This window comes from Hypanus sabinus, chromosome 19 (assembly GCF_030144855.1).
Source record: "Hypanus sabinus isolate sHypSab1 chromosome 19, sHypSab1.hap1, whole genome shotgun sequence".
Lineage (NCBI taxonomy): Eukaryota > Metazoa > Chordata > Chondrichthyes > Myliobatiformes > Dasyatidae > Hypanus > Hypanus sabinus.
The window spans coordinates 12,549,846-12,568,337 of record NC_082724.1 but is presented as its reverse complement, the minus strand read 5'-3'; the positions used below and the strand labels follow the sequence as shown (position 1 = coordinate 12,568,337).

General features: G+C 39.7%; 1 long non-coding RNA gene across 1 annotated transcript; it reads right to left on the bottom strand.

Moving 5' to 3' along the window:
- Positions 1–1,197: 1,197 nt before the first annotated feature.
- On the bottom strand, positions 1,198–14,949 carry LOC132378101 (uncharacterized). The gene is made up of 3 exons (XR_009506884.1): positions 14,836–14,949; positions 5,922–5,998; positions 1,198–1,337 (listed from the first exon to the last, which is right to left on the bottom strand). It is a non-coding gene; the product is annotated as an uncharacterized LOC132378101 (long non-coding RNA).
- Positions 14,950–18,492: the final 3,543 nt, after the last annotated feature.

Below are 18,492 nucleotides of genomic sequence, written 5' to 3'. Positions count from 1 at the left end.
AGGAGTATAACCGCACTGGCTATGGTGACAAACCAGCAGCGAGTAGATGTAAGCCTGAGTTTTTATGCTGCCGGTTCGAATGAGGATCAGGTGTCCTAATCAAGAAGCCAAGTGGAATACAGGGAAAAGGAACTTAACTGAATGAGTAGTTAACGGACGGACCAGACCTTGATAATATGAAGTCCTGTTAAAGGGTCTCAGCCTGAAACATTGATTCTTTACTCTTCTCCCTAGATACTGCCTGGCCTTCTGAGTTCCTCCAGCATTTTGTGCATGTTGCTGTATCTGTATCACTTCCATTTCATAAATACAGGTTGTCATAGCCTGGGGATAAGCTTCCACTATACATTAAATGCTCCCAATGGCACCATTACATCTTTTCTAAAGAATAAACAAAGAAAGGAATGCTTAATTTTATGAATATCCTTTCTATTGCATCATAGATCCAGCTGGAAGTAATAACTGGGAAGGATGGAGTACACATGCTAAAATTTCCCCATTACTACTATTTAGGGAAGAAGGTTGCTATAGCTGGAAGTGATAATGGGAACAAACTCCCATTACCATTAAATGCTCCCAATGGTGTGCGCCTCAAGTAGACTCTGACAACCAAGTGCAGCTCCTGGCCTCCATGTGTGGCTTAGCTACTAAGCCCAGCAGAACCATTTCTAATGACAAGAGAAGGGGCAATGGTGGGTCACTGGCATCTTAAAATCAGTTACTTTTGGCAGACGGGGCTCATCGGCTGTGGTTGGCAGCTCACCTAGGAGAAGGAAAACTCTGATCTCAAACCACCGCTTCTTTATGGCTATACTCACTCATGGGGAAGGCTTTGGTAGTAAACCCTAAGGAAAAATCTGGAACTGGAGTCCCTAAGGCAATCCAATATTGAGTTCAACGATGACCAGCAACTCCTGTGACACTGTTGGTGCCGAGCTGTATCGGTGTCTTTGGATTAATCGGCTGCATGGAGGGTGGAGCCTGCTTCATGGGCAACATCTTGCTTTCCACATCGTACTGCCCAGGCTTGCTTGTGCACTGGCTTTTATATCACGTAGACAGCTGGCATGCAATGCCAGTGGTGGACACCAGTCAATGAAGGAACTCTCTCTTATAGCTTCAACCAGTAGCTTGGAGATTTGAGCAATTCACTACTTGACCAAAAATAAGTAATCAGATACTTTATTTTGCCTTAACTTATAGGTATGAGAAAATAAGGAACTGGAGTGGTTCAAGGCCAATCAGCTCATGAGGTCTTCTCTGCTATTGAATAAAATCATAGCTGGATCTATTATTGACTTCATTTTTGCTTTGCTGTCCAATCATCAGATGTTTGCCTGGAGGTATAAATAGAAGTAATAAATAAATATGAACAGAGGATACAGATAAAAACAGAAGTTGGAACTGCAAAATTCTTCTGCTACTTTAAACTTTAAATAAAGGAAAATGTTGGAAATATTCAATAATTCAAGCAATATCTGTGGAGAGAGAACAATTCAGTTAAATTTTCAAGTTTATAATCTTTCAACAAAGCTGGCAAGTTATGATATAAACCAGAAGAACTGGTTATCTGAAATTATTGAGTTCTCCATGTTGGAAGACGAGTTGCTTACTCTGGCATTATTGAAAGCACCACCTTCTCTCAATTAACACTGCTTCTGTCATTCATCTCTTTTGGTCTCTACCCTTTTGCAGATATTCTCTTTGCTCTCTCCATTTCTACCCCATGTCTGGAATTTAAAATGTTTTCTGTTTTCTTATTATTCAGTGGACTAATAACAGATCATCAGCTTGAAACATTACTTTCAAATCAGACAGGTTTAATGCCATCAGCACATGTTGTGAAATTTGTTAACTATGTGGCAGCAATACAATGCAATACATGATAATACAGAAGAAAAATTGTGAATTACAGTATATATATATATATATATATATATATATATATATATAGATATTAGTTAAATTAAATATGTAGCACAAAAAAAGTAGAAATAAAAAGTAATGAGGTGGTGTTCATGGGTTCAATGTCCATTCAGAAATTGGACCGCAGTGGGGGAGGAATCTGTTCCTGAATCATCGAGTGTGTGCCTTCAGGCTTCTGTATCTCCTCTCTGATGGTAGCAATGAGTCAGGGCATGTCTTGGGTGATGGTGTCCTTAATGATGGACACCGCCTTTTTGAGGCACAACTCCTTGAAGATGTTGAAATACTTTGAAGAAATAACAAGTAGGATAGGACAAAGGAGAATCGGTTGATGTTGTGCCCTTGGATTTTCAGAAGGCCATTGACTAAGTGCCACACTTGAGGCTTCTTAACCAGCTGCAGCCCATGCTTTTACTGGAAAGATTCTAGCATGGATAAACAGGAGATAGTGGCAGGAGGCAAAAAGCTGGAATAAATGTAATTGTTATATGGTAAAGAGAGCTTTTTCTGGTTGGCTACCGGTGACAAATGGTGTTCTACAGGGGTCTGTGTTGGAAATGATTCTTTTTACTTTATCTGTCAATAATTTGAATGATAGAGTTGATATCTTTGTTGTAAAGTTTGTGAATGATATGAGATAGGTGGAGGGGCAGGCAGTTTTGAGGAAGTAGAGAAGCTATAGAAGGACTTGAAGAGATTAGGAGACTGGGCAATGAAATAGCAGATGGAATATAGTGTGGTGAAGTGTATTGGTCACGCACTTTAGGAGAAGAAATGAAAGTGTTGAATATCTTCTAAATGAAGAGAAACTACTGAGGTGCAAAAGGACTTGTGAGTCCTTGTGCAGGATTCCCTAAAGGATAATTTGCTGGTTGAGTCAGTGATGAGGAGTACAAATGCAATGTTAGCATTCATTTCAAGAAGACTAGAACATAAAAGCAGGGATGCAATGTTGAGACTTTATAAAACACTGGTAAGCCCTCATTTGGAGTATTGTGTGCTGTTTTGGGCCTCTTATCTGAGAAAGAATATGCTGAAACTGGAGAGGGTTCAAAGAAGGTTCACAAAAATGATTCCAAGATTGAATGTCTTGTCATATGAAGAGCCTTTATTCACTGGAATTCAGGAAAGTGAGTGGTGACCTCATTGAAACCTATGGAATGGTGAAAGATCTTGATAGAGTGGATGTGGAGAGGATGTTTCCTATGGTGGGAGAGTCTAAGAGCAGAGGACACAGCTCCTGAGTAGAGAGGCATCCTTTTAGAACGTAGATGAGGGGAATTTCTTTAGTTATAGAGTGCTGAATCTGTGGAATTCTTTGCCACCGGCAGCTGTGGAGGCCATGTCTTAATGGATATTTAAGGCAGAGGTTGATAGATTCTTGATTGGTCAGGGCATGAAGGGAAATGGGGAGAAAGCAGGAGATTGAGTCTGGGAGGAAAATTGGATCAGCTATGATGAACTGTGGGTCCGACTCGATGGGCCTACTGGCCTAATTCTGCTCCGATATCTTATGTTCTTTTGGTCTTATGTCTTGGATACTCTGGAGACTAGTGCCCATGATGGAGCTGACTAATTTTGCAACTCTCTGCTGCTTGCTTTGATCCTGTGCACTAGCCCCCACATACCAGACAGTGATGGTATGTCTCTACGTAAGTACTGTCTGATGGGTTGAGTATTTGTCTTATTTCAAATTTTCCATATTTACAAGGATTTTCTTTCACGTTCTAGTTAGACTGCTCAGAGCTTCTGTTCCAATGTTACCTCACCTTCAAGCAGATGGATCCTGTCGTCCATTAGAACACAGCCATGCTGCGTCCAAGTTCTTTAATAGCAAGGTCGCCCCGCAGGCAGCATCGAATCAATGCACTCAGGCTAGCATGATTTGTAAAGGCATTAGAATTGAACCTTGAGATATAAATGTATTCTCAAGTGCAAAGTTAAATGATTAATATAATTCTAGTCAGTTTGCGTAAGAGTGCATTTATTGTTAGAGTATAGAATAGCTTTTGCGATAAAATGTCTACAATACTTCTCTCTGATATACAGTTCATAAAAACATATCATTGTGGCATTTCTTCCAGAAATTAACATCCTTATGGAGAACTGTACTTGTTTTCATTGTGTACAGTCTTGATTCAAGACTTCAAAACATTAGGGAGCATTAATAATGCAAGTGCATTTACTGTGCCTCAATTAGACGATAGATTATTTACACACACACTGTAAATAATCTTTAACTATTTAGATCTGCTTTGTACCTATCATCGCTTTTGCTTTTGCTTCCCAACCCAATGAGCTTTTATAACAGATATAAGTTTCTTCCCCTCTGCCATCAGATTTCTGAATGGCCATCAAACCCATGAACACTACTTTACTACTTTTTTGAACAACTTATTTAATTCGGAGGAACCCTGCAGGTCAGGCAGCATCCACGGAAAAGAATAAATAGTCAAAGATTTGAGCTGACACACTTCTTGAGTCCTGAAGAAGTATCTCGTCTCCAAACATTGACTGTTTAACTATTTGGAGTGACGGAGGATGAGAGGTGACCTAATAGAGGTGTACAAGATGATGAGAGGCATTGATCGTGTGGATAGTCAGAGGCTTTTTCCCAGGGCTGAAATGGCTAGCACGAGAGGGCACAGTTTTAAGGTGTTTGGAAGCAGGTAGAGAGGAGATGTCAGGGGTAAGTTTTTTATGCAGAGAGTGGTGAGTGCGTGGAATGGGCTGCCAGCGATGGCAGCGGAGGTGGATACGATAGGGTCTTTTAAGAGACTCCTGGATAGGTATAAGGAGCTCAGAATTTCTAAGGGAAGGACATGTTCAGCACAGCTTTGTGAGCCGAAGGGCCTGTATTGTGCTGTAGGTTTTCTATGTTTCTATATATAAAAAATAGTAATTCACAGTTTTTACTGTTAAGTATTGCACTGTACTGTTGCCTCATAACATCAAATTTCACAACATTTGCCAGTGATATTAAATCTGATTCTGATTCTGAAGTACTTAGTCCCACGTTTAACATTTTCAGATCTTTGAGCTGTTCCTTACAAGTTGGATTTTCAAACATTAGGCATGCAAATACTTATTCCATCATCCAGTAGAAATGCAAACTTCATTCTTCTGGTTGACAATTTGCAATTTCAAGTTATTCCTGTTTTATGTTTTTATGTTGACGATAAATCCTTCTGATCAAAGACATAACAATTTCAACAGTATTAAAAATATAGCATTGGGATATATTAGATTGATGAAAGTAATAAACAATATGTTACATTTATTTACTGATTTATGATGAGGGCTGGTTATGTTAATTACTCATTGTTAGTTTATTTGGTAGAAAACAACTTCAAAATAAATTGTCTCTTTAGATTTATGATCTATCTTGTTTATCCATGTACTTTAAAATGCAATGTTAATCATATTATTTTTATAATTTTGAGAGTTTATCTATATTACAAATATACAATCTATGTCTCATGGAAGTAAATCTATTATCCTCCTCTACTACCGCAATAAGAAAACTCTCAGGTTGGAGGAATAACCTTATATTCCGTTTGAGTAGCCTCCAAACCGACAAGATGAACATTGATTTTGTCAGATTCCATAATTTCTCCCCCTTCCCCCTTCTCTCCTTGTCCAGTTCACATTCTGGACCTCCATTTATCCCTTCTCTTCTCTTCCCCTACCTATCACCCACTTTTGGTGTCACCTCTCCTTGGTCTCCCATGGTTCACAATTCTTTCCTATCAGAATCCTTCTCCTTCAGCCCTTTACCTTTTGCCACCTAACATCCACCACCTTCTCACTTCATCCCAGCTCCCCCACCCATCTACCTTCCCCTTCACCTGACTTCAGCAATCAGCTTCCAGTCTCTTCCCCTTCCCTTCCCCTGTGTTCTCATTCTAGCTTCTTCCCTCTTCCTTTTCAGTACAGATGAAGTGATGTGGCCTGAAATGTCGACTCTTTATCCCCCTTCATGGATGCTGACTGACCTGCTGAATTCCTGTGTTATTTTGTGTGTGTTGCTCCTTTGTTCTGTGCTGCCTCTCAGCCAAATATCTTTAGCCACCTACAGCAATAATGACAAGGGAAAATCATAAATTCAGCATTGTCTGGTGCAATTTGAAAGCTCTTGGGAATAGTTGGGAAGAATAGTAGGCAGATTGCAATGATAGTTAGACAGCAGACCTACAGGGATCCAATGGTTTGCTCCAGATCAGCACTTTATAGATTTTAAAGTGTGAAAGTCCATAAGTCAATGGAATTTACACTCAGGCATAGCTGACTTTCTGGTCTGGGATTCAATTTCACCTTGAATCTAGGGGCAATAGAGATTATATAAACTTCATTTCTGGCCGTTAGTTGATATATATGATTTGACCTCATTTGTTTGAAGTGATCCAACAATTTACATTAAAATAATAAGGATACATGCTTTGGATTTTGCTGCTAGCCTTATCTTGTTTAGACCTCTGGGAACATGGAACAGATATCTCCATTAGGCCTCATTTGCACTTTCTGAGACTTAGTCAATGCTTTTAGTCCTGTGGAATGAACATTATGGCATGGACTTAAGGTCATTTGGAGTTGTGTGGCCTCAATAATTAATCTGACAGTGGGATAGAGTGGTGGGCAATCTCTCCAGGTCACATTCCAGAAGATTCAGTATACAGTGAATATGACCCATAACCAAAATCAAGTTCTTCTTACTGCCTATTATACTGCTGGCATTTAGGGCAGCAATGAAGGTTCTCCATCAGACGGTATTCAGGACTTCCTTCATCATGTCAGTAGCTTCCTCTCAGTTTTCACTTCTGTCGGTCATGCAAGTCCTGGGTGGAAACTCAGGAATTCTGTCACACTCAGATGTAGAAGGATTCTTAAAACCACGACAAGGTGGTGGTCCTTTTGGAGGGAAAGTCGGGGTTACTTCAAGGTAAATTTCAAATTTTTCTGAACATTGAAGTGTAACTGAACATAAGCAAATAAAAAGCCAACCAATGGAAAAGTTGATTCAAACCCATAGCCTTTATACTCTTAATCACTGGTCTCCCTGCATGTTTTAAACTGGTTAGCCTCCTTGGAGGAAATTGGTGATTGGATTCTGTGAACCATAAAGTTTAACAAGCTTTACAATGGAAATATCGCTGCAGTTATATTAAGCAGTGATGTTGTCAAAGTCCAATGGAAAGAAAGTTGAGTTCGAGCAACCCCGCTCACTCCATTTATTTTGAACTTTGATTATTACAAAATGACCCGTTAGTTCACAGAGTTTCACAAGAGAAGTTCCAGTCGATTTTTATTCCTGTAAATGGCACTGGGATGATATTGCATGATGGAAATCTCCGCAGTTCTTTGAAAGGTATGGAGTGATTTGTATTATGTAATGACTTCATGCACAGCACCAATGCCCAAACAATCACCACAGGTGCTTTATTTCAATGGCCTTAGAACAACAAGGGGTTCATAGAAGAAGGAAGAAGCCACTTTACAATCACTGAAGCAGCTGAACAGGAAATTTCCTCTCTGGCCCTTCTTTATCAATATTTCTATTTATAGTCATAAAGAATGATTCGCGTCCTTCAGAATTCAAAATTCAAAAGTTCAAAGTACATTTATTATGGAAGTATACATTGAACAACCTTGAGATTTGCCTCCTAAAGGCAGCCACAAAACCAAGACACCCAAAAGAACACATTAAAAAATGAAGACTGTCAAACACCCAATGTACAGAGAGAAAATAAACAAATTATTCAAACAATAAACGCAAGCAAATAGCATTCTGAACTGGAGTCCACAAAGAGAGTCCATCCACAGACGCTTAGTTAAAAGCAGAATGGAACAGTGAGCTGAACTAGTCTGCCCAGCGCTTAAATCAACATCCAAATAGTGGGTTCAGTCACTTCAATAGGCTCTTGAGCCTGGATCACGCCATCTCGAATCAGTCTGTGTCCAACCATTCCGATTCAGCCCAATAATTCTTCAGATAATGAAATAGATATTGGCTGCATGGCACATTCATTATTCTCTTCAACATGATCAAGTAGAACTATCTCAACAAAATAGAATTACCATCATTGTCCTAGTTTACTCAAAACCTTTACTATAAAATGGTGTTGCACGTGGCACTAAATAAACAAACAAGAACATTGAATAGAGGGTAACTGCTCAAGTTGTTAAACTGAAGAGATGTGCGGGTTGTTCGTTGTTAAACAGAAATCCAGATGTACTTTCTACCAGCACTGAAGATTAAATTTTGGCGGGGAACACCATAGATTACCATTCAAAATTACAACTGAAGCAACGGCAAGTTATTTAGTAAAGTTAGAGGATCAAATATACCAGGAATATTTTGCCTACTCACTCAAATTATTTGCCTTTACATTTCCAATCAGTGTCAACAGTCAACTAAATTGAGTAACATTTCACTCATGAAGAGCTTTAGCAACCTCCTTGCTAATTTTGGAGTATCTAAAGTGTTGAGTATTTAATATTTCAGCAATATTTGAGTACTATTGTAAGTGTATTGTTTGATTAAGCTTTTGTTTTTGTTTACATAATCCATTGTAGGGTATTTGTAAAAGTATGTAAATGGCATACATTATCATGCCACCAATTCATACATGTGCACTTCACTTAAAGTAAGAACCTAAATTAAGACTCGTTCTCCTGGGTTCCTGTCTTTTTCTTGAAACTAGATTTATGATTTGGAGTTACAAAACATAAGAATGTTGACGAGGTATTTTTAAAATGAACATGAGACGGCTACCTATTTGTTGAAATGCAGCAAGATGACTAAGTTTAGAAAAAGCATGGAAAAACTTTGTGGCATGTGCTTCTTTAGGAAGGGAAAGAGATTGTCAGGTTTGAAAAAGGAAGAAAATTCACTTATTTCATTAGCAGCAAGTGCTGGGCGATAATAACCATAAAAAAGAGTGAAAATGACTGGCTCATTGGAAAGATTGACACATTTCTTACATAACAGGTAACTGGAATATGTGTACTGAGCTGATTGAGCAATATATTAAAGCAAATGGAATAGCCAATGAGAAACAAGTACCAGTTTTGCTGAGAGCATTTGGTGGAAAAGCATACAGTTTGCTTTGAAGTTTGAATGCTCCAACCAAACCATCCAAAATGAGCTTTGTTGACATTGTGAAAGTAACTTTTAGAACCAAAACCATTGTTGATTGCAAAATACTTTAGGTTCCATAAGGAGAATCAAAAGGAAGGGGAATCCAATTCAGCATACATGGCTGAATTGAAAAGGTTGTCTGAGCATTGTCAATGATAGGCTTAATGATGTACTGAGAGATTGTTTCATTTGCGAAATCTTACAGGAAAGCACTCAAAAACAGCTCCTAACTGAAGCTCAGCTTACATTTAAAAGAGCAGTTGGAATCACTGTTTCAATGGAAACTACAAACAGAGACACAATTGAGGTGTATTCAGGAAAGAAAGTAAGTGTGTACAAATTGCAATGTCTAAACAGAAACCAGCCTGGCTGAACAAATCGTGTTACCAGTGTAGCAGGGGCTCACATACACTAGAACAATGCAGATTTAAAGTTGAAACTTGCAGAAAATTCAACAACGTAGGGCACATGCAAAGAGCATGTCGGGAAGACAAAAATAAATGGGCCGCATAGGAAAGAGAAAAAGATTTTTAAAAATCAGGTTGCATTTTCAAAAAGAACACTAATCTGCATGCTGTTGACAAAAAATCTGAAAATGATGAGAGTTGACAAATTTCATGTCACATGCCAGTGATAATTAATAAACCTCATTCAGAGTGACACATGACTAGGTTGCTTTGAGACTTACAATGAGAAAACTAACTAACAGTCGACAAGCAATATGGCTTACACCAGAAGTGAATGGCAAATTAACTTAAATGGAATTGGACACTGGGTTAGCTGTTTCAGTCATTCTGCAAAATGAGTCTGAATGGTATTTCAAAGATACTAAACTGAATCCTGTAAATATCCAACTAAGAACTTGTAGTGGTTAAAAGATAACTCTTATAGGAACTACATTCATGGCAGTGAAATATAACAACCAACAAGCCACACTGGGCTTGTATGTGGTAAAAACAGGATTGTGGGTTCATGATTGGTTGAGACAACTACAACTTGACTGAAGATCCATCCACCATTTGCATGCCACATCCCCTGTAATAGAGTCAACTGAAAGCAAATTTATAAAGATACTGGATTATGCCGCAGCAGTGTTCAAGAGTAAATTAGTGTTAAATGCAAATGGCACATGCAAGCTTTGTAAAGCTTTTCTGGTTCCATATACCATCTGTGATAAAGATTGAGCTAGATTGCATGGAGGCTGAAGGAATCATTTCCAAAGTTGATTGGAGCGCATGGTCAATGCCAATGGTCTCAGTCGTCAAGAAGAATGGGTCTGTTAGGATCTGAGGTGATTTTAAGATTATCATCAACCCAGTACAAAAAGTAGATCAATACCCTCTATCCAGGATGGGGGGTATCTTTGCAAGCCTTTCTGGAGGGGAACACTTCAGCAAAGTGCACTAAGCTGAAGCAGACAGAAATGGAAGAAGAGTCCAAAGTGTTTCTCACCATGAACACTGACAAAATGCTTTATCACTAAATAAGGCTCAATCTTGGAGTAGCATCTGCACCTACACTCTGCAGAACGCTATGGACCAGGTGTTGCAAGGATGTCCAGCCACTATTACCTGGATGACATCATTATTACCGGTAAGGATGACAAGCAACATATCCAAAATCTCAAAATATTGTTAAGATTGGAAAATTATGTACTTAGAGCACAATGCAAACAGAATGAATTCTTGAAACCAGCATCGCTTACTTTGGTCACACCACGGACGCACAAGAATAATACAAGTGTGCTGAGAAAATTCATCAGTGATAGATGCCCCAAGGCCAAAGGACATGTCATAGTTGCAGTCCTTTTTTTCAGATTTGATAAGTACTTTAACAGGCTTCTGCCAAAACTGGCAACTGTGCTCCACCCCTTGAACTTATTACTACAGAACAGGAAGAAATGGCAATAGACAAAAACGTGTGAGGTGGCTTTCAGGAAGCTCAAGGAAGTGGTGACGACAGTGACTGTACTCACAACTATGATCTACATCGTCCATTGAAGCTCGTCTGTGATGTCTCACATTATGGCATAGGTGAAATCATGTCACATGCTATTAGTGATGGACATGAACACCCCATAGCCTTTGTATCACTTTCCCTTACCTGGGCAGAGCAAAATTATGCTTAGATTGATCACAAGACCTTTAATTTGGCTTGGGGTGAAAAATGTTTCAACCAGAACTTGTATGGGAGAGAGTTTAAACTCATTACTGATCATCAATCACTAGTTCCATTTTCAACCTACAGGAGAGCATTCCACTAGCAGCAGTAGCAAAAATGCAGAAAAAGCCTTTGCTTCTTGGAGGATACAGTGACAAGTTCGAATTCAAGAGGATGACTAATCATAGAAATGCTGACGGATTGTCCTGTTTGCACTTGGATAAGGAAATACCTGAAAAAATTTACAAAAAAGGACACACCTCTTGACTTTTACTCTCTAATGCAAATTGAAAGTCTCCTTATTGTTGCAGAGATGATCCAAAGGAAAAGCAGAAAAGACCCCACACTGTTACAGGTCTACACGGCCACGCAAGATGGCTGAAATGTGCAGCAGAAATCCCAGTTAGCCTATTTTTACCAGTGCTGGGATGAACTTGCTCTTGATGGAGGTTACCTTATGTAGGGATGGAGAATTGTTGTACTGTCCAAGCTTAGAGTTAAAGTACTGGAGGAATTACATGCTGGTCATCTAGGCATGGTCAAAATGAAAGCATTGGCTCAATGGGGTAGATTAGCAGATTGGGCAGCTTGCCATGCACTGTTCAGGATGCCAGCAAGTTCAGAAGATGCCAAGAGCAGTGACTCTCTATCCCTGGGAATGGCCTGCATTGCTCTGGCCGAGGAACCATCCAGATTTTGCTAAACCATTGGGCACAAATTTCTTAGTTGTAGTGGATGTAGCTACAAAGCAGCCAGGGGCATTTCCAATAGTCTCCACTGCAGCCTTGCTCACTGTTGATATGTGGAGAAGCCTCGCTCAAGGACTGGTGTTCCAGAACACTTAGTCAGTGAGAATGGACCACAGTCTGATGTGGGTCAGTTTCTGTCATTCCTGAAAATGAATGGAATAAGACATAGTACCATATCACCCAGCTGCAAATGGCTTGGTGGAAATGTTTGTTGAGAGTCTAAAGAACTATGAGCAATGTCAGCAGAACCTACTGCACTGACAATGAATCAGAAGTTCACCAATTTCCACCTTGCATATTGCAATGCATGCGCTCCACAACCAACTGGTCACCAGCAATACTGTTCCTGGGTTGCCCCCTTTTTTCTCACTTGGATCTGCTCAAACCAATTTCAGAAAGAGTATGCAGGACAAATAGCTGAAACAAACTCCAGGCTCCTTAAACAAGGAGGATCAATCTTTCACTCATGGAAAACAGTCCTGGCAAAGGACTACAGAGGAGAATCAAACGCGGGCACTTGGAAAGATTAAGGACAGAACTGGACCATTCTCCTCTATAGTGGAGATTGCATCTGATATCATCTGGAGACAACATATTGATCTGTTGAGGAGAATAGAGTCAATTGTTTGAGAAGAAAAATGGCCAGAGGAGTCGGAACCACTTTCTCCAAATCCAGAGTCAACTCCTACAACCACTACAGAAGAAACTCCAGACCTGAGACTGTTTCTTCAGCCACAAGCAAAGTGACCCCCACCCCACCTCCCCCCCTCCCCCCAGTCAGGAAAGATATTATCCCACAAGAATTAAAAAAAGCCTCCATAACAATTAAATCTTTAGGTCAGAATGAGACAATTTAAAAATAACTCTGCTGTGAATGCCTAAATAGTGGTTTATTATGTACAATGGGACTGCAGTTGAGAGGGTGAGTAGTTTCACGTTCCTCGGTATACACATCACTGAAGATCTCACCTGGACTGTACACACTGGCTATGTGGCAATAAAGAGCAGAAAAGAGTCTCTTCTGCCTCAAGTGACTGAAGAAGTTTGACATGAGACCCCAAATCCTCAAGACCTTCTACAGGGGCACCATTAGAGCATCCTGACTGGCTGAATCACTGCCTGGTACGGGAACCCCAACAACCTTGATCACTGGGCACTGCAGAGTGGTACGGACAGCCCAGTGCATAAGTGGATGTGAACCTCCCTCCATCAAGGACATTTACAGTAGCAGGTGTGTAAAGAAGGCCTCGGAAATCATCGGGGACACCAGTCACCCCAACCATGAACTGTTTCAGCTTCTTCCATCTGGCAAATGGTACCGCAGCATTAAAGCCAGGACCAACAGGCTTCAGGACAGCTTCTTTCTCCAAGTCAATACACTTATAAATTCATATGCCTGTGCATTGTAACAGAGTGATAACACAAAGATTTTTACTTCCTCTTGTTGTGGGATGGATGTAAGATTTAAATAAATTCACATTATGTACTACATTGTGCACATAGTTGAGATGCATTCTATATTGAGTTAGGGTTTATAGCTCAGCAGGGAGGAGTGTTGTGTATTTAACATTTCAGTAATATTTAAGTAATATTGTAAATATTGTTTTATTAAGCATTCTTTGGGTTACATAATGCATTGCGGGTTATCTGTTAAGGTATATAAATGGCATATGTCATCATGTGATACATGTGCACCTCGCTTAAAGTCAAACGTGAAACTAAGAACTATTCTCTTGGGCTGCTCTCTTTTTCTGGCAATTGGTTTTTATGTTTTGGGATTACAAAATATAGAATAAAGGTTTAATTAATTTTCCTTTGTGGGACCAAACTATTGGAATTCAATTGCAGTGAAAAGGTTGTACATTTCTGCACAGTCTCATCACTACCATTAAAATAATTCCACAGAATGTTGCTTGTAAAAATAATCTTTAATTCAAGATCAAATTTGTGCACTGTTCTGCTGTTAGCAAGATGAACAATGAGAGTGAAAGTGAAAATAATTATTTCCAGAAGTTACAGTGATGCATCAAAATACTTGCAGCATGTTAGTGATATATATGGAAAACTGAAGCAATTGGACCACAGGAAAGACAAACATATCGAGTCAGTGTACTGCATTTGACCTTTATGAAAATTATGTCATCGGAAAGGAGAGCTAAAACAAGTCTCAAATCTGTGATAGATGCATAACTTCTTGGCAAAATGTAACAGAAACACGACATACTGGGAATGTCATAGTCAATCATAAATCAGAGTTGGACTTTAAATATCGTGTAACAGCAAAAATGATGGTTAAGGAGTGTGTTAAGATTTGTTATTAGGGAGGTGAAAGTGCAACTTTCTTCCTGTCAGTAACAGTGGAAGTCACTGCAATGAAACACTATTTTAACACCTCTATTTTGTGTTGACTCATGCTTATTATAATCACAAGTTAGTCCCCCAAATGTTAGCATATAATATTTCAGCCAGTGTTTCTGCTGAGTAACCTAAAATTTGCTTATTAATTTGAATGGTTGTAATTCTGAAAATGAACAGTCAACCATTCATGGACAATAGCCATATTTCAGCTAAGAACAAACATCCATTTTAATAACCAAATAACTGCATCATATTTTCCATATTAGAACAAATCCAAAATTCTCTTTGCCTTCTAAATCACCACAGACACAAGCAAAAATGAACAAGGCAAAACAAGCTGTTCATTAACTTGGAATGTAAGTTAACCTAATAATTTCAGATCATTTGCATTCTGTAACTTCAACTGAATTCATGGATAAAGCTATAAATTTTACCATCTGGTATGGTGGGAGTGGGGGAGCACTGCACGGGATCGAATTATGCTGTAGAAAATTGTAAACTCACTGAGATCCCTCATGGTCGTTAGCCTCCCCAGCATCCAAGACATCTTCAAGGAGTGATGCCTCGAAAAGGTGACACCCCCATTACCCGGGACGTGCCCTCTTCTCATTGTTACCATCAGGAAGGAGGTACAGAAGGCACACACTCAATGATTCAGGAACAGCTTCTTCCCCTCAGCCATCCATTGGTTTTCTGAATGGACATTGAACTCATATGCACTCAATTTTTTTCTCTCTTTTTGCATGAATTATTACACATTTTAACACACGTATATACACACACACACACACACACACATACAAATATATTTACTAAAATTTAGTTTCTATTATTATGTATTGCAATTTATTGCTGCTGCTTAACAACAAATTTCATGACATGTAGGAGTGATATTAAACCTGATTCTGATTCTAATGCTCTACTTAGCACCTTTTGCTTTGGGTATAAGAAGCTGACAATGAATTGTGTTCTAAGCTAACACTTAATGCACCTTATCTGTCAAAAGCTCTCACTTTAGTCTTATGAACTTTTCTAGTCATTGAGTAAAGTTTAAAAATACTGTTTAGCTGAAAACCAGAGATCTAAAACAAGATTGATATTGCTTTCCTTGAATACCCAAACAAACTGTTAGAACTTTTTCAAAGCAGGAAACAAATATTTAATTTTCTTGTTTGCCATCTGCTTCAGTAATGGTCTCTATGCTTCTCTTTGTTTGTTTTGGCTTCCAGCTGGGATATAATTCCAGAGGTGTTGTCTAGCCTCTAGCACCATGCATATACGCACATTACTCATGTAGAAAAGAATGTTGGAATCTCCATTGGCTGATATAACTCAATGTTTCACCCCCAAGGCATATGCACCAACTGAGTCCTCAAGACAATAACATATTCTCAATGTTTATTGTCCCAGTTTTTCCCCAACCGATGTTACCATCATTAACACTTAACAATAAAAAATATCTATAGAAGTCACTTCTTTAGCCGTGTCCCAAGAAGCAAATCCACTGTAATAGAAAGGCAAAAAGCAATAAATGATTGAAAACTGAAGCCAGAATATGAAAATGATGGTGGGTGGGGGGAAACTGTAAGCACTCAGCAGGTAACAGCGCCTGTGGAGAGATGAAGAGAGTGACAGTGACTGAGCGGAGATCAAAGGTGTCCAAGAGGTACAACTGCTTTGGTGAGTCAGAAATCAATATCAATTAATCATAGTTAATCATTTAGTCATAGTTAGTCATTCTGAATATCTTTAAGTTATGCTATTGATCTTTTCAATGGCTTTAAGTTCACTGAAGCTCTTTGCTTCTTTCTGGATAACAGACCCAACCAGTTCCACTCCACTATCATTCTCCTCCATTTGGCGGAACTGGTCAGAGCCCTCAATAATTTCTCCTTCAGCTCTTCCCACTTCCTTCAAACCAAAGGTGTAGCCATTGGCACTCACATGGGTCACAGTTATGCTTACATTTTTTATGGCTGCATGGAACATCTCTGGCATCGCTCCCCAATTCTTCCTATGCTATATCAACGACTGATTTGCTGGGGCTTCGTGCACCCATGCTGAGCTTGTTGACTTCATTAACTTTGCCTCCAACTTCCACCCTGCCCTCAAATTTACTTGGTCTATTTCTGACATCTCCCTCCCCTTTCTCGATCTCTCTGTCTTCACCTCTGGAGATCGTCTATCCACTGATATACTGATATCTTCTATAAGCCCACTGATTCTCACAGCTGCCCGGACTATACCTCTTCCCACCCTGTCACTTATAAAAAATGCCATTCCTCTCAGGATGAGACTTTTCATTTCAGAACTAATTAGATATCCTCCTTCTTCAAAGGAGGGATAGAATTCCTCTTGGCCTCACCGACCACACCACTAGCCTCTGCATTCAGCACATAATTCCCCTTAACTTTTGCCCTCTCCAGTGGACACCAACCACCAGCTTCTGCTTTCTGCAGGGATCACTTCCTCTGTTACTCCCTCTTCTACTTGACCCTCCCCACTAATCTCCCTCCTGATACTTAGCCTTTGCAAGCAAAATAAGTGTCACAGCTGCTCCCATACCTCCTCCCCCACTACCATTCAGGACCCAAACAGTCTTTGCACATGTGAGGCAACACTTTACCTGCAAGTCTGTCGGGGTCATCTACTGTATCCAGCATTCCTAGTGTGGCCTCCTGTATATCAATGAGACCTGACATAGATTGGGCGACCGCTTTGCCGAACATCTACACTCCGTCCGCCAGAAAAAGTGGGATGCCCCAGTAGCCACCCATTTAAATTCTACCTCTTATTCCCATTCCAACATGTCAGTCCATGGCCTCCTCTACTGCCGTGCTGAAGTCACACTCAGGTTGGAAGAACAACACCTTATATTCCATCTGGATAACCTCCAACCTGATGGCATTAACAAAGTAATTGCCCCCTTCTTCACCATTCCCCATTTCTGTTTCCCTCTCTCACCTTACCTGCCCATCATCTTCTCCTTCCATTCCCTTTCTTCCATGGTCTTCTATATAGTCTTTTATCACATTCTCCCTTCTCTAGCCATTTATCTCTTTCACTAATCAACTTCCCAGCTCTTTACTTTACCCCTCCCCCTCCGCCAGTATCACCTATCACCTACCACCTTGTACTTCATCCTCCCCTCACTTCATCTGACCCTGACCTCTTCTTTCTTTCAAATCCTGATGAGGGGTATCTGCCCAAAACATTGACTATCTACTCAATTCCATAGATGCTGCCTGGTCTGCTGAGTTCCTCCAGCATTTCGTGTGTGTTGCTTGGATTCCCAGCATCTGCAGATTTTCTTGTATTAGTAACACTTTTTACTTACCTTAATGCTGTAACGCTACGGTTACATAGATGGGAATAGGAATATAACAGAAAGCTAAAGAGATACCATTCAAGAGATTTTCTGTTGCATTTTCTCATGAAGTTATAATGTAGCAACAATGGACTTTGTATCCCAAACATGAGAAAGTGTTCAGATTTTAATTCTGATTCCAGTTCCCGTTTATTACATGCTGGGGCCTGGACTGTGTCGCCTCGATTTGACCTGTACCCAACCTTTCCAATTTGGTCTGGTGTTTAAATTATCCAAACATTGGGTTCAGTTACTTTGATATGCTCTGGGGCTTACTCGAAGTGGACTGCCTCAAAGTGGCCAATATCCAACTTTTCCAATATGGCCCAATAATTCTTCAGATAATGAAACAGATTTTGGCTGCATGGTATATAACTCCACATCTATTACTCTCTTCAACGTGATGGAGTTGAACTATCTTAATAAAATAAGATGACCATCACTATCCTGGTTTAGCCAAAACCTTTACTAGGTTTAAACATAAATATTGTAGCACGTGGCATTAAATAAACAATCAAGAATATTGAATAGAGTGTAACTGCTCAGGCTGTTAAGATGGAGAGGGTTTGGACTTTATCAGAAAGAAATCCAAACCATTTTCTATCATCAGTGAAGATTTGTTTTTTTTGGGGGGGGGGGGCGCGGGAACACTATAGATTACTGTTCAAAATTACAATTGAAGCAAGGGCAAATTACGGTTTTTAGTAAAGTTAAAGGACCAAATATGCCACGAATATTTTGCCTAATCATTCAAATTGTTTGGCTTTACATTTCCAATCGGGGTCAGCAGTCAA